Below are 16907 nucleotides of genomic sequence, written 5' to 3' on the forward strand. Positions count from 1 at the left end.
CTGCTTTTAATTACAGAGCTGAGACTATGGGGGTTCCTAAGGTGGCCACTATGATTTCTTGTGTGATAACCCTACATTCCCTGAAAAAGGAAAAGGTGTAGAATAAGCAACAGTAAGGTGCGGTGATGAGAGCCCGAGTGGTCTGCAAGGACTAGGGTCAAAATGGAAATGGCTTTACTTTAGAAGCTTCTTAGGTGACGAGATTAAAGAGCTGAAAAAAACAGTAATCTGAGAGAATTTTTACACCTCTCTAAAAATATAAGCATAGTCACTGTGGATTTATTATGACACCTTTATAACACCACAAAACCAAACAACATAAGACCGCCTACTTGGCCACCCTTTTTAACCTCTGAGTAGAGCTGATGTATGCTTGATAGACACCAACTATGGAAATATTTCACAAGGGGCAGAGAAGTAAGGTTTTCCATGGAGCTTATTGTTTTCAGAAACTATCTTGGCTCCATAAATAACTCTGGTTCAAGTAAACGTAGAGGATGCTCTGCAGCTATTTACCCCTGTGCTGTAACCTGGGGAGGCTGCTGACTGGGCTGACAGTGCTCCCACACATGCCACAGAGGAAAAAAAAAAAAAGAGTCAAGGTACACAGCACAAGTCCTCACATGAGGAAAGGCTTCTTAGAGGAAAGGGGGCTCAGTGAGTTTCCCACCCACTCCTCAGCTTCTGCAGTTGAGATCATACTTTGGGACACAGTTTGGAGAAAGTTTGTTTTTTGCTGCTGCTGCACTACGAGCAGGTTAAGAGGATGCCAGCACCTCGGAAGTGAGCAAGCTCACATCCACAGAGTCAGCAGAGGCATTATCTGGAGGACTTTTGATGTGAGGCCCCTTTTGCTTCAAACATGGATGGAATTATGAAGGGGACATGCTAATGTTTGCTAACCACAACAGAGCTGCCCCGTTTGACACCACACAAACTGATGAGACTGTAAAAAGTCCTGTGGGGCTTTATGAAAAATAGATCCTTGTTTTAATTCTGTTCTATTAGTTACTGCTTCGTATTTTTTTTTTTTTTTTTTAACATCCTCAGGGGACATCCACTGATTTAGCTCACAATCCTGTGCAGTTTACAAGTCAAAGTTTACTTGCTGTTAGCACAGCGATACCACAATGCTGTGTGAGAACTCAAGGCTTTTTGTATTAGTGGTGCATACAGAAAGCTTATTTAGAGTTTACCATGGCTCACATTGTCAAAGCCTTTTTTCTTAGCATTAGATCCACCAAAACATCTGTAAGCCTGCCCCTCTAAATAAAAGCGCCTGACTTTTAGAAGAGAATGAAAGCAGCTCTTGTAGATGCTGTGTTTATAGCATGTCATATGGTACAGCTTGGTCAGAATATTTTTGAAGTTAAATAGTGTTTAGAGAAGTTCCAAAACAAAAATGAATCCAAGAAGAAAATTCCAAATAAAAGATTTCTGGTTTGTAAAATATTGTCAGCCCTGCTTCCTTTGAGTAAGGCTAATCTATAAAAAATGGCTTTGCCTGTGTGACTCTAACATAGGGGATTGATTTAATTTTCTTTTCCAGCTGAAATAATTATACTTGTACAGCCATGGAGGCTTGGTGCTGCCTTATTTCAAGGGCAATCAGTCCCATTTGGGAAGGATAAATGTTTGTACTGCAACTTGTAGGCACACAAGGATACACCCCCCAATCCCCTCGTCCATGGAGGGAAAGTTTCCCAAGTGCTGGATTACATACTGAGATACCTCTACATCCAAGAAAGCTACTTGAACATGTAACTACAGCCTTGTTCCAGCTTTGCCACAGGTCAACACAGGCTTTAGAAAGTCAAATATCTTTAGAGGGAGTACTTTGACCATTCCATTCCTCAAGTACAACACTAAGCTAAACAAAAAGTGAATATCCTCATTTAGCATGTTTTAACAATCTGCCCAGGAATTTGATATTCCCTGAAAGCAGATGTATAGTTTTCTCTTTCTGTGCTTCTCTCATAAATTCATTCCCTTTTGTTAAGCTGAATACTACATGAATTATTTTTTAAAGCTACAAATTCCCAAACAGGCCTCTTATTAATCCCACTAAGTATTGGACACTTGTGCCCAGATTCCCCAGTCAAACCACAACTCACATGGACTTCTGCATCTCTCCTTTAGCGGTGATCTTGGGAGTTCCCATTTGTGTGAGGAAGGGCTATTTATCATGCATGTGACTGATAGTGCTTCACCTGAGGCTCATGACAGTGTTTTAACGAGATAACAGTCAAGATCTGTTTTCCTTAAAATGGCAAAACAAATTTCTAGCTTCTATGATTGCAGGAAATATTTTGAGAGTGTGGAATGTTCCTGAAAACTGCAGAATCCAGAAGTCCAATAAAATACTTTCCTTCTCTTTGTGTTTCAGGGTTTTAGCCAGTTTCTTTCGTTAGCATTGTTTTTTTCTGTAGAGAAGCTGGAGGAATGGAAATCAACTCATTCTTCTACTTAAACATTCTTTATACTTTTTGAGGCTGACAATGAGCTTTTGCTAGCCTAACGTTCTGACTGTAAGTGAAATCAGGGTTGTGCTGATTTCACTATAACTGAAACAAAGGGCAACTAGTCTCCAAACAGCAGCAGCTACCAACCCCTTCCCAAAAGCAAGTTAAGGTCAGTATGCCATGGTCTATCAGAACCAAAGTAACTCCTTCCTTGTAGTGCTGGAGTGAAAAGAAAAGGCTGGGGTGAGACCCTAAGAGGAGACACAGCCTGACTGACAGTCTGAGTAGTGTTTGGTGGATCAGAGGAATTTGCAGTGCATGTGTAAAACTATTTTCCTCTCTGTATTCCGAGAGGGGTGCAAGAGGTTTTCCTTTTCTCTCTTATAAATAGCCCTGCAGCCTGAAGGTAAGGGTTTAATGCTGGACATCTGAGACTGTGCATTTCACATTTAATTGTTAACCAGCTTGCCTGTATAATTTTAGATGTAATTGTTTTTTTCCTCCTTTTATTTTTTTCTTTCTTTCTTGCATCAGTGGAAACAAAATATCAGAAGTATGGGAATATTGGAGCAAGTGGAAAGAGTGAAAACGGCCATTTTCCTGGAATATAATATTATACCATTGGGGGTCAGAAGCCGATGAAGCTAAACAATGACAAAAGAGAGTGCCTTTATACATACATTTCTTCTTGTTCCTTTTTGAGCCATAAAATGTTTGAAGCTACTAATTTACCGTAAAAACCCAATTATTTTTCTACCCTCTGGGAAGCTGGATTAAGATTTAAGCTACTGTTGAATGATTGTTTTTTTTTCTATTATTATTATTATTTTTTAGTGCTGTCAGTATATTCAGTGCCTGTTTAAGTAAGGCTCATGTTGCTCAAGAAAGATTGCAACAGACTTTTCTATTGGGTGTTTTGTACACCCAAGAAACTACTGCTTGTAGCTAGCAGGAAAGATGTGAAGGACTGAGAAGGGAACTTGCTAGTCTGTATTTAACTGTACTATTTTGAAATAAACGTTTCAAGAAACAGTCATTTACACAGGGACATAGGGACAAGAAATTCTAAAATTAAAAAGGCTTCAAATAAAACAAGTCATCCTCAGAGAACCCACTGGGAATCATTCATTTGAGCTCACCCATGAAAAATTACTTTAGTTATTTACAATGCCAGATTCTTGGATTACAACTTTGAGATATTTCTAGATATTTCTTTAGCAAAAGGTGTCCCCCTCCCCCCCTTTTTTTCTAAAAAAAAAATATTAAACAAGTTTCCATTTTAAAATCACAGATTTATTTTCTGAAGAAAAGAGTTCCTTACAAGTATAGCAAAGAAGTTAGATTTCTTTTTTATGGAGGAAAAAGGAATTAATACGTCTGAAATATGTATTCATTGCTTTAGTTTTGTGTGAAGTGGTAGCTTGAAGAATCACTCCTGATTAATTGCAAAGGCTAATGAAATTAGCAGGCCTTCTCACATGTTTCAAGTTAAATATATGATCAAGTGATCTGCTTGATCTGACAGGCTGTACTCTTCAGTAGTTCCATAAAACCTCTTTAGCTGGTTTGTCTTTTTGTTGAGAACAGATGTAAAGCCCAGTGAACTAAAGCATTTCATAAGTTCATTTCTGTTTTACCTTATTATTAATGCAAAAACCAAATATTAAGCAGAATAAAATGTTTTGTCTTTTTCTTCTCTTTTGGCAGGTGGGAGGGTGGAGGAAACAATTTTTCATTTAGGAATCTTCTTTTTTTGTAATTGTGACATACAAAAAGACAGTACTTAGCACTCTGAATCACAGGAGCTTTTTGTCTAACTTTGTCAGACATGATATGAATTTTTCCAGGCTATTTGGTTCCTAGAATTGTGTAGGCAAATCAAGATGGCTTGTCTGCTCCAATTTTACAGAGTAGTCAGGAAATTTGTCGTTTTCCTTTGTCCAATATTCCTTTTTATCTGGAAAGTCTGGTTTTGAATATTAGGAACCTGATGCTATTTAACAGTGTTAATAATTTACACTTCTTGGATCTTTTTCAGGTAGTTCAGACTTCAGACCTTGAGAAAGCAAACTTTTTCACTATTACAAATAAACTCCAGTTGACTCACCATCTCCAACTTCAGTATTTGTCATTGCAATAAACATTAAACAAAAGCATTACATTTTATTTACCCTACCTTTCTTCCAATACTATGAAAGAGGCTGCTCTGAACTACACAGTAGTAACGAAATTCAATGTTAGCAACTTTCTCCCTCAAAAAATGAGGCTGTAAGCAACAATAAAGTATTTACATTATACTTCCTACATATAATGTTCTTCCCTCGCAAGCTGTTTGTGCCTGGCAAGATGCCCCCGTCACCAGCCCATGAAATTCACAGACACTCATTCGTGCTACCACTGAGTAACTTAACTGTTTTATTTTGGCTGAGAAGAGCGAGTTTCCAGCTGGACAACAGTCTTTAGCACTTTACATATACTGGAAGATGCCACATAACAATGTAAAAGAAAAAAAAAAAAGAAAAAGAATTAAAAAGAAGTTACTGAAACTTTGGCTTGGTACCCACAACTTACAGTAGCTTGTTTTGTTGGTTACAGCACTCTATGGAGAGGAAACAAGAATATGTGAGGTAACTCCTCTGATATTTTTGAGGTCCGAATAAGAAATTAAAAATGAAATTAAGAAAATAAAAATGGCTCATGTAAAAATAATAGACCTCTGTGTTGTCACACAGCAGCATCTTTGCTGATCATCCTGTGTGTGACAACAAAGGCACCACCAGACCACCTAAACTGATACCCAGTGATCTTTACCTTCCTCATGATTCAAATCAGCCACTCCAGAAATCCCTTTCTATGCATCTTTTCAACTTCTGCATTAGCTGCAAGTCTTTTCTTTTATGTAAGGCCTGGTACAACACATCGAAGCCTATAATACTGCTTTATGTTTTTTCAGTCTCTTGTGGTTTGAGAGACCTCCTAGTCCTTTTCCATCTTTTTCACATGCTGCCTTTGTACCAACTTATTTACTTTGTGTAAGTTGTTGATTTTATATTCTTTACATTTACAAAACAACCAATTCCAAGTCCTTTTTCTCCGTTCATAAAACTGGAGCTGCTGCTGCTTTCCAGTCCCAGGAGAGCATCTTGCTCACAGAAGTTATCTTTTTTCACCTAAAACCAGCAGCGCACCAATTCTTAGTTCCTTAGTTCCCTTTCCTCTCTGGCCAGGGCGGTGAGGCCAGGGCATGCCTCCCCACCAGACTAAAGGGAACTCGCTGTGTACTTCTAACCTTCCCCTCTCTTGGTGCACTGGGTGCCTGCTTTACCGCCAGAGAATAGCTGGTAGTAAGGTTAAACATGGATAGCAGTGGTGACATGATTACGGTGCATTAGAGCCACAGGAACATTATAGTTAAGGTCTGTCATCTTCATTATGCTCCTTCAGCGCCCAGTAAAAAAAATAATAATAATAAAAAAAAATAATAATTCCCGGTATCCTACTGCCACTCGGATCTCAATATTTTCATCCATTCTCATTTTGCTGAGAATTTTTCTTTGGCCTCTTCCTCAAAATATACTTTTGTGACACTCCCATAAAACCAGAAAAGAACGGTCAGGAAGGGCCAGAAAGAAGGAACTTGCCCCACCCTGCCATCAGGCCCGAACAAAGCCAGAACCTGCAGAGAGAAATCAGAGGAGTGAATGACCTGACTGCTAACTCCAAACCCCCAGTTCACCTACTTGCGACTTGCTGCTCGTATGAATATTTTTTCATCTGTACCTTATGCAGTTTAACTCGATAGCAAGTTCTTTGGTGCAGGGACCTCATTTACAGATATGATTTTGGAAACCAATGATTCTGTAAAAACCACTGGCTAGCTGAGGAGGACCTAAAATGGAGCCTGTGGTTTTTATGGAAGCATGAGCATGTATCTTCTGGAAATCAGACTACTCAAAAAATTCATATTTTCCAGTCACCCTGGTAAGTTCCAAGACAAATGATAGAGTTTCTTTCAGGAGAAGATTTTAAAATGCAGATAAGACAAATACTTGCTTGGAATGTCCTGGGTATAAACAGTTCCACTAGTGGTTTCCAAAGTAAGGCTTCTGTCTTTTTCTGTAAGATGACTGCAAGAACTCCCTCATAAATCTCATCCACAGTTTCTTTACTATTTTTTAAATTTTGCAGAATGTCTGAAAAATATGAGAATAGATTACAAGTCAAAAATTGGATAATGTAATTACAAGAGGTGAAAAGAAATTCTGGAAATTATGACCTCACTCATGAATCTGATATTAATCATGTTCAGTAACAAAGTTCTGAGAAGAAAACAAAGTGATGGCTGAGAGATAGTTTAACAGCTACGAACAACAATGGTTTAACATCAGTAACAACCAACAAAAAAAACCCCCAACCCCCCAAAAAGGAAACAGAGCTAAAACAATCTCTATTTACAATTCCATTCCACAACAAGTCTCAGTGGAGCCTTTGGGACTGTGGTCCCCATATTTCAGTCAGCCATGTGTTTCTTGAAAAATTTAGATCGGAAGATTCACAGAGTCCTTAACTGTTCTTAGCATACTGGCTTTTGTTCTTGCTTTCATGCCTTTGCCCAGCACCTCAGCAGTTAGATCATTCTTTTGGGACTTGAAAAACCTGGGGTTTTTTTCCTCCCTTTGTCCAACAGAATTCTGGTTTAAAATTTCTCTCCAAAAATTTCTGGAGGGTGCCTTGGGGAAATCTGGGATGAGAGAAGCCTCTGAAAATTTATGTGGAAACTGATCCATTTTGAATGAAATAATTAAATACTTGTTAAGCTGTTGGCCTTGAGGTTAGGGAACTTGCCTGGAAGGGGAGAGATGAATATTTCAGACTGCTCTAATTAGTAGTTCACTACCTTATGTTAAACCAAGCAGGGAACAGAGCTCTAGAATTCTCCTTCCAAGTAACCCTTACTTTAAAGTGCTATTCACACATTTCTTTGTTTTCCTACTTTATGTGCCACCCCGACCTAGGTGAGGGGTATGAATACAATGTAACTCTAGGGAAAGATGGAATTTTGTGCTCCACGTTTCCTGTTGCTTGGCATCGGTGCCTCTCCAGGCGCTATGTCAGATTTTGCAAAGCCTATTTGCATGTGCTTAACTCTCCCCACACAGCCTTGGTACCTAACTAGAGTCTGGTGAATTAGGGTATTTCTAAGTTCTTTCGGTGGATTTCACTTCTAACTAATTATTTTCTTACTCTTTATCCAATCCCTATTCAACTAAAAATAAATCCCTTTGCTAATTGTAGCAGGACATGGAAAGCATTTTGCTTCAGCAAGGTATATACGAAGATTGGAAGCTGTGAGATTACCTTTCTGCAGGACCCTGTTTGGTCTAAAGGTAGGAACTAAAGTTGGAAGTTTAACTGCATATAATTCTTTGCCCTCTCATTGCATGTCAGTCACATTGTTTGAGGTCATTCAAATTCATTATGTAGAAAATACAATTATATTCTTTCCTGGGGTTTCCCGATTGCTGAAATAGCTTCCACACTACCATCTTCTGCAAAATCTTTCGTAGACACAAAGTATTTGGATGGGCTTTTTCTAGTAAAACTATAAATAGTTTTTCCTTGTTTCCCCCAAAGGCAAGGAAACAACTGTGCCCTCAATAGGTGCACAGTAAAAAGCCACTGAAGATTATTTTCATGCTTTTTTTTATCCCCACAGGTGTATAGTCTTGTGAGATGGTGGATCCATCTTCTAGCCTTTTTTTTTTTTTTTTTTTTAAATATATGTATTAGATTACATTGCAGTGGCTGGCACTGCTAATATTAACACTGTTGGTTTAGATGTAGACGTCATGCTATGCAAAATCATTCAGTGTTAGATATCCTATGTTTCCAAAAGTTATGTTGGCTGCAGGAAATCTAAACAAATCTCTTTTTTTAACAAGTGTTGTTATGGACAAGGCAAAAGGACCTTAGAGGTCTGCAAAATTTTGAAGTTGTACCCATCAGACTCTGAAAAATAGAGCTATTTTGAACTTCCTGGAAAAACAGAGAAGATACAAGTATGAATTAACATGTTACTTCATTTGTCATCTCATGGGAATCTAATACCTGGGGAACATTAGTTATCTAGGCTGAAAGTAATGAGACAGGCTCCTTCATCCAGTACTACTTAGTTTATATTGTTGCTTCTAGCTTACAATGTTGCACTTAATTACACCACAATAAGAAATTACCTGTCATACAATAATCTTCATTGCCCTTCCCTGAAACTGGTCTTCCTTGCAGCTGTGTAAAGCCAAAAAGCTTGAGCAATTTGACTCTTGTCCTTGGATATCTCAAAGTTTCTGCTTACCAAGAGTTTCAGTTCCCCCTCAAAGAAAGACACTAAATTTCTTGGGTGAAAACAGCAATAATTATATCATCATTGTGGTCCCATGGGGATGCATCTAGGATCCGCAAAGCCAAGGAATCAAGAACTTTGACTGAGAATGAAAGTGATGACTCACAACAGATTCTGCCCTGTTGTCTACGTTACCTTGTTTATAAAACATTTTTCAAAATTTGCTAAGAAAGGACACTAAATAATGTTTTAGTGGTGCTCATACTGTGAAAACCCAGGAGCCAAATTACCTTCCATCTTCAGAAGAGAAAACAAAATAAAGATACAAAGAAGAAGGTCTAAGGGTTCCAATATTCAAGCCTTCCTTTTTCTTCTTTCCCATTTCTTCAGTGATTCTTCCAGTTCCCACTGTCTAGTACTAGGTAATCAGTGCTTTGCAGAACTGCTAGCACTTAGAGCAGGGGTCCTCAAACTTTTTAACCAGGGGGCCGGCGCGTGGATGAAGTGGCAGGCAGTCATCTGCGGCTGCTTGGTTTCCCCCCCCCAACCCCTGGCGGTGTGTGTGTGTGTGTGGGTGTGTTGTGTTCTGTAAATTCCGGGTGCTGGACTGAGGACCCTGGGGGGGCGTAGTTTGAGGACCCCTGACTTAGAGGCTGATTTCCAGAGAAAAGGATGATATTCATTTCAGCTGAGGAAGAAGGCAATAACAGCTAGAAACCAAAAAATCTCATCTGGTTCATTAATAACATTGTGACGCTGACATGAGCCACTAGTTATATGGAAGACTCACAACAAAGAATAAAGAGGTGGTAGACAAGGAGGATGGGCACAAGACCCAGAAGAGAGTTACTATGCGTGTAGTTACTATCAAGCTAAAGCCAACTAGGCCTTAACATATGCCCAACTGCATTAAAAAATCGTGTTTTCTGAATGGCAAAATTCTGCTACAGACACAAAGCAAGAAAAACAGAGCTTCTTACTAGGTTAAGATGTCTCCAGATTTCTAACCTCTTCAGGAGAAATGGTATGGCAGGTTTAGAAGTGAAAGTTGAATACACAGTCACAGAAAAACAGTCACAGAACATTGTTTTAAAAAAATCGCTGAAGCACAGGACAGGAATATGTGACCACATCACTTTTTTTCAGACTGTGTTTAAGTGAACACTGAATCTTGGAACAAACCCAGTCAACTGAGGGCAAAGGGTTTCACAGCACTATTCTCACCACCAATCTGTTTCATCTTCTTTTTTTCTTTTTTTTTTCTTTTTTCTTTTTTATTTTCTTTTTTTTTTTTATGACTGGGACATTTCTGTCTGCAAGCTGACCCATTCCTTAAGCATATGTACATGTCACTTAAGGATTTAACAGTCAGAGACACTGAGACACTGTCCAGATCCCTCTTTGACATTTCAAGAGACAACTCCAAGAGGCTGAAATACTACTGGGATTTGAAATAACATGTGCAAAGAGCCTCCATTTCTTCAGCTAGTTAAAGTGGTTTGTTTCTATAATTTCCTATGCATTAAAAATAAATGTATAACAAGTAATATTTTAAAGTAACTTTCTGTTATACTGCTGGCATCATCTCCAAAACAGTCGTATGTCTTAATGACATTCCATTTATTTAACTGCTTTTCTCATTAAAAACACTGCCTGATGGTACTGATTGCTCAACATTTGACTCTCTAGATTATACAGATCTGCCTGTTCTGAAGAGACAAAAAACCCAGGCAGAGCAGCAACCCCAGAGAAGGGAAGTTCCCTGCTAAGAGTTTATCAGGTTGAGGAACAATGTGCGTTGCCCGATGTGCTTATTATCCAGGAAGTTACTCATCATTGTTAGTTATTCTTACTGAAAATACTAAAATAATTTCCAGTACTTCATCCAAGAAACTATGTCCTTCACCTAACAGTAGGTCCAGCTTTACTAAAATGGCCATGCATGATTCTGCACATAGAGGATTTTTTTTTTTTAAATTAGAATAAGCTCAAAAGCTGAAGAAGTACTTTTTACTTAATTTTATTTTATTTAGCTGGAAAGCAAATTTTAGCAGTGCCCTGAATGGGTTTGTTGCAACACAATTTAAAACTATGCACCCTGAGAACCCTTGGTTTTTTTCTCTCTTCATAAAGCTGGTGTAACCAAGGCTTTGTACTCTAAGGGCAGGCCTCCGAGCTAGAAAAGAGCAGGAAAAAATGTTATAGAGCTTTCTTATACTCCCAGTATGAGAACGCTGTTTGCATTTTAGCTCTCCCCTAGCTAAAATTTCGGTTGTGCCTTTGCAATGAAGATCTTAGGCACCAACAAAAGTTAGTACCCTGGATTGTGAAAAGACTGTCGGGGTACCCTTCCCCACATGTGCCAAAGGATGGTGAGGATGTGAAGGCCCTGTGGTGGTCAGGAACCCTCTGAAAGCCTGCAGTGATGGCGCTGATGAAGAGCTCCCAGCTGCACCACTCTCAGGAGGGCCCTCAGGGGTAGTTTAGAAGCACAATATAGACCCAGTCATAATGCTCCAAAGATGGCTGCCAGGTGGAAATGCCCCTCCAGGACATGCATTCAAGGTTTTATTTGTGAAAGGTCCCATGTGCTATTAATTTCCAAGCAGTACATGGTGGCCTGAGGCTCAGTGGGGAGAAGAGCTGCTGTCAGCCCCCAGAACACTCTGAGCATGCCAAAATGGCGCCCCAACTCTGGGGGTCTCTGCTGCATTTTGCAGGAGACGCACCCTGAAAAACGCTCAGCAGAGTGTTTCTATCCACAGAACACACACTGTGTGTCCTGTTTCTTGCGTTCATCTTTCAAGGGGCTCTGCCGTGTTGCACATGACGCATCATGACTTCACATGCTCTCTTGTGAAATCGCCTGATGCTGATACAAGGAAATTCAAGGAGCTGATCAAGAAATGGAGACTACAGGTTATTGCCTCATTTTCTGACTTTGTTCTGTTCATGGACCACTCTGTGTGCAAAGATCAGGGTTAAAATACGGTTCAACAGGTTGCCATTCGGTCTCAGTGATCTGCAGACCAGGCAGACATGAGTAACACCCTGAGACTGGAGCAGTACAATAATACAAACACTCCAGTGATGTACCAGGTGTTGCCTGAAGGCCCCAGCTTTCAGATGAGACCTTCAGCTCTTTATCTGAGCTCTAGTGTTTTGCAGATAAATGATCATGCTGCACTTTTGAAAAGAGCACAGGGACAACCATAGATTTCTAACATTCACTTTCTTAACACATAATATAACATGCAGGGCTGTTACTGACTGAAGCTTGGCTGTTAATGTTTGCCTACATAGTCACTGTACTTACCAGCACCTAATTCATCTGAAAGCTGTCTTTAGGATTTTGAGAGAGGTTAAATAAAACTAAATTACATTTTTCCATTCTCTCTCACATATAAATCTCTATAAGAATAAACCAATCTGGTGCGTGCAGTTTGAATGCAAGCTTTCCTCCTGAGTGATTTTAAATGAGAATTTTTCACACCCTTATTTAGATGCAATATCATTTCTGCCTTCAATGTTAATAACATAGTCAAAGGGACTGGAAGTTTTGCAAAAATCAGAGATCTGAATAAGGAATTCAGCTTGTGTACTTCTCTTGCAGCACTTTCCTGAATGTGTGCATCTGTGTGTAAAGCAAAGGCTGTGCTGGCAGCAGAGCTTTCCATGCTAACATTTCTATCCCCGTTTGTTATCATCAGACCCAAATGTTACTTCTGCAAGTGGCAGTTAACAAGCAGTGGTTTAATTCCTCTGGAGCCTGTAGGCTGTTCCCTGCAGAATGCAATCTCACGTTAGGACTTACTTATTTTAAGAGTTTGGAGAACAGAAAGATCTTGACAGCAAGATAAGCATGACCTCAGGGAACTGGGGGTCCCAGTCCAAGTCACTTTCCTCTGCTGATTATGGATTTGGTGAAAACCAGATTTAATTTCTATGTATTATCTTTGTAATATCTGACAGAGTGCTTGAATGCAAAGGCAAATAAAGAGGTTCATGTGCTGAGTTTGTAGTTTGCTGGGAAAATAATAAGGCCACCAAACTGCAGTAATGTACAGAAAGGAATAAGAGATGGTGTTTTGAGAAGATGTGTTTTCCAATTACCCAACCATTTATCACAGGGATTATTTCATTTTAGTATGTTGTCTTACCTGACCAGACCTTTCATTCTCCTGAATGAAAATCTAAGTCACGTAAATCACACATATATGCATAATGTACAGAATGGTCATTAACTGCAAATCTCACTTGTGCGAAATTTTGTGTATCGGTCGATTTTAACATTTTTTTTGATGTTTCATACATTTTTTGCCTAATAATAATAATAATAATAATAATAATAATAATAATAAATAAAAAAACCAACAAGCCCAACAACTTAATGAAGACAAACATTCAGTATTGATATAGAGTATCAGAGAAGCTTGGAGTTTTCAATGTGTGAATATATTGGCCTGGGAGTATCACTACTCAATTATTATTTGTTTCCAAAAACTGCAAGCAATAGAGCTGGGCAGAAAATAATGTTGAATGCATCTGCAGTCTGTCTCAAATTATTTTTGGTAATCGTATCACATCAAATTTTGGAATTAAAAAAAACCAAAACAAACAACAACCAACAAGAGGAACATAGTACACAGTGATTTTCCCAGAAAACAGGATTTATGTGTAGATTATAAACTGAAAATAATAAATAACAATATGTTATTTGATATAATATATTATTTCAGTGTACAAGTAGGTAAAAATACCTAAGAAACTACTTATAAATGTTGCAAACTTTTCAGCATGATGAAATGCTATGTGAGAAATGTTCAAAGTAACAAAATTCTTAAAGAGATCAAAAAAGAACAAAGAGATTCTGTAGAAACAATGGACCAAATATATCCAAGGATAACCCCACTGAGATCAGTGGAATTGCACTAGGGATATACTTGGCCCAGTGACTCCAGAAATGATGTTAATGAGGAACCTTAACACTACTGCTAGAAAAATCTCTATTTAAACCATGCTGTGGCAGTTCATGTGAAAAAGTAAATGGGACCTTCACATGAACTGCACAGCATGTGAGTGTGAATCAACAGGCTATAATAAATTGGTTTGGTTTCCTTCTCCCAGACTTAAGCAAATGTATTATATTGTAGCATTTGAGATGTTATAATGAAGGTTATGTCATTATTCCATTATATTCAAAAAAGCCTGATTGTCTTCAAAAAAGGCCTGGTTTAGAAAAATATTTCTTAATTCTTATAATAAAGAATCTGTAGATCAAATATAATGAGTGATAAATCCCTATTAAAAATCCCTCGTTTCTCTAAAACTTGATCTCATGGATGTCAATAAGCTCTGGATAAGGAAATGTTTTGTAAAATAAAGGCCCCATTTTTTTTTCAATGGAAAGCAAACCTGAATAGGTTTCTAACAAAATTTTACTTTCTTACAGAAAGAAGCAATGATTTAAAAAGTGTGAAGGAATGTATTATCTGACGTCATATGACATGATATATCCTGAAACTTCTTAAAAACACAGAACTTGAGCTACCAGAGAAAGGAGTGACCTTTTCAACTTAAACGGCTGATCATAAAAAAAAGTAAGACAGGATGAAGGTTATTTTTCATTTAGGGTAAAGTACTCACAAATAACAGAAGCTGAAGCTGCCTGGATTGCTCTGGCCTGCCTCGGACTGAGTGCAGCTCTTACAGAAAGCTGTTCACCAGCAGATTTGAAGGCACTTGACATTTGCTGTTCCTAAGGACAGACAAGCAAAATGAGATGCAGAAACATAAGATGGGCAGCATCCCCAGATGAGGGAAAGTAGTGGAGACAGGATCTCATGGCACCCACTGATGTGAGAAGCAGAATCCAGGAACAACATCCCCACCCCTATATATAGCTCACCTACATATAACGTACCTGATCCTGCAAGCTGTTTTCTGTTTGAGGGCTCTTGGGCTTCAGTCTCCAGCAAAGAGCAAAATCTTGTTTCCCAATCTAGTGACTGTTTGCAGTGAAGTATTCAAACTTCAAACCCCAACCCCCCCCCCCCCGCCCCCCCCCCCCCAAATCCAAAAAACCCCAGCAGTCTGTGGGCATGTGAAAGAGATTATAAGATGTAGTGCCTGTGCACTGGGATGAACTTCACTGCACTGTACTCAGTGACCCCAGACGTCACTTCCAGTCCTCTAGCCCTGTGAACTGTGGTTTCATTCCAGAGATCATTGAAAAAGAAATGCAGCATTTCACAAATTTCATCTAGCACATTCAAAATTATCATGTCCTGACATTTCAGCTGTTGAAAAGAACCAGGATTTACTACCTCACATGAAAAAGACCAGAAGGCTTAAATGCATAACAAAGTAAAGCCGTGATATGAGACAGATGAACTCATTTAGATAAAATAAGACAAGACTCAACCTTCCTCTGAACTTCAATTTGAAACCGAGTTAAACCTCTCATTGAAGGAAGATAAAAAGTTAGCCAATTTATTTGTCTTTCAGTTCTCTTTTATACTTAAGAGAATGCTATTAAAGTGCTAGCTGAGATTTTGGGGAGAGCAGTTCCTGCTGCTGGTACAGCTTCCTGAGTGATACTGAGCCAGGCACTCGGTCTCTCTTGCCTCACTTTCCAGTCACAGTCTGATGTTCGTCCTCCCTCTCCTTTCTGTCTGATGTATGTACTTTAAACAGAAAATTTGGAATGAGAGCTACCTTTTATTATGTGATTACACAGTGCCCAAGGTCCTTCTCTTAACTGTTGTGTCCAATGTGTTTGCAGTACAAATGATGTTGATGAAAATATTTTTCCCTGTATCCCCCAATGTCACCTAGATGGATAAACGTTTTTGATAGGGATATATTCTTCATGTGCTATCCCTTTGGTTTGACATTCTGAATATAACTCCTTTGAATTTAAAAGTACTAGGAGAAGAGACAGAAACGTTGCATGCAATTTTGCCTGCACTATATGAACCCCATGGTATTACCATGCCTTCATTCAGAAGTTAGAAGCAAGCAAAGGCAGTGACTACATTTTAATCCATACTTCATAGTAAGCAATTATCATTCTGCTATGTGTCATTTCCCTCTATATTGTTGCAACAATGCTCTGGATTTTTGCATGAATCCTTTGGGTTCTAAATGTCCCACAAAATATAATGGAAAACATTTTTACAGAAGAAAATGTTATACAACCCAGCATGATCCCACTCCTCACCATTTGTTCTAGGATTATTCAGAAATGTTAATTTCTCTGTCTGGATTTCACAAATAGCTCAAACACCCCCCCCAGCTGAGCATAAAAATAACTTACTTTTGATGGAAACTATCTTTTGGGTCCTTTAAGTGTTGTTTCTAAATTGGCTGTTTTGGTCCTGTTTTGAGTTGTCATGTATGGCACAGAAAGGAGCTGGCAAAACACCTTAGTTATTCCTACAAGTCTTCATTTGTGAAACAGTCTTTAAACAAAACCAACAGTATTTAAACAAAACCAACAGTCTTTACCATAGCTCAGGATATTAGGAAAAGTGAGATCTTGAAGACATGACATCTCTAGATTTCTTCAAAGGAAGGAAACACTAGTTCAAGCTTCTCAGTCTTTTTGTAGGGTTTTAAGAGATCTCTTCACCTTTTCTTTCCAATGCCAGTGTTCCATTTTGTCTCCCACCTCTAAGGCACTTAAGAAAACCCTTGCACTTCTGTCATTCAACAGATATTAAGCTGGTCAATAGACACGTGGCATAATAACATTCCAACCAGCAGATTCATGATCAGATTTATCAAACAAGCTTATTCATACTGCAGGAGAGGAGCAAAACCCAGTAAACACATAATAAATAACAGAATTTACACTCTTCCCAAGCTCCTCAGAGTAGAAGGAACAAGGGCAGCAAATTACTCGGCACTCTTAAGGGATATTAGAATTATAATCACATCTTTTGAACCCCACTTCTATTCCCTCTTCCTGAACAAAAAATATCCTAACACAGACACAGAATAAAGCCGGGTACAGATACTGAGGCTAGATTTTAGAAGAAATTAAGTGACATTTTGCATTCCCTATCAGTATCTTTAGGAGTAAAACAAAATATGGAAGAAAA

The 16907-nt window shown here is 38.7% G+C and overlaps 2 long non-coding RNA genes across 5 annotated transcripts in view; one reads left to right on the top strand and one right to left on the bottom strand.

Moving 5' to 3' along the window:
• LOC114012529 (uncharacterized) overlaps positions 1-14248 on the top strand; it is a 141332-nt gene extending 127084 nt beyond the window's left edge. Inside the window, exons 10-11 of the long non-coding RNA XR_008749170.1 lie at positions 7758-7849; positions 8748-14248. This is a non-coding gene — a long non-coding RNA (uncharacterized LOC114012529). The remainder of the gene's footprint in view (positions 1-7757; positions 7850-8747) is intronic.
• LOC114012535 (uncharacterized) overlaps positions 1-16907 on the bottom strand; it is a 77300-nt gene that overhangs the window by 23808 nt on the left and 36585 nt on the right. For all 4 annotated transcript variants that reach the window (XR_008749168.1, XR_008749166.1, XR_008749167.1 and 1 more), the window contains 2 exons: positions 14449-14560; positions 6512-6655 (listed from right to left, as the gene is read on the bottom strand). This is a non-coding gene — a long non-coding RNA (uncharacterized LOC114012535). The remainder of the gene's footprint in view (positions 1-6511; positions 6656-14448; positions 14561-16907) is intronic.

The sequence above is a fragment of the Falco peregrinus genome, chromosome 11, assembly GCF_023634155.1.
Source record: "Falco peregrinus isolate bFalPer1 chromosome 11, bFalPer1.pri, whole genome shotgun sequence".
In the NCBI taxonomy this organism is placed as follows: domain Eukaryota; kingdom Metazoa; phylum Chordata; class Aves; order Falconiformes; family Falconidae; genus Falco; species Falco peregrinus.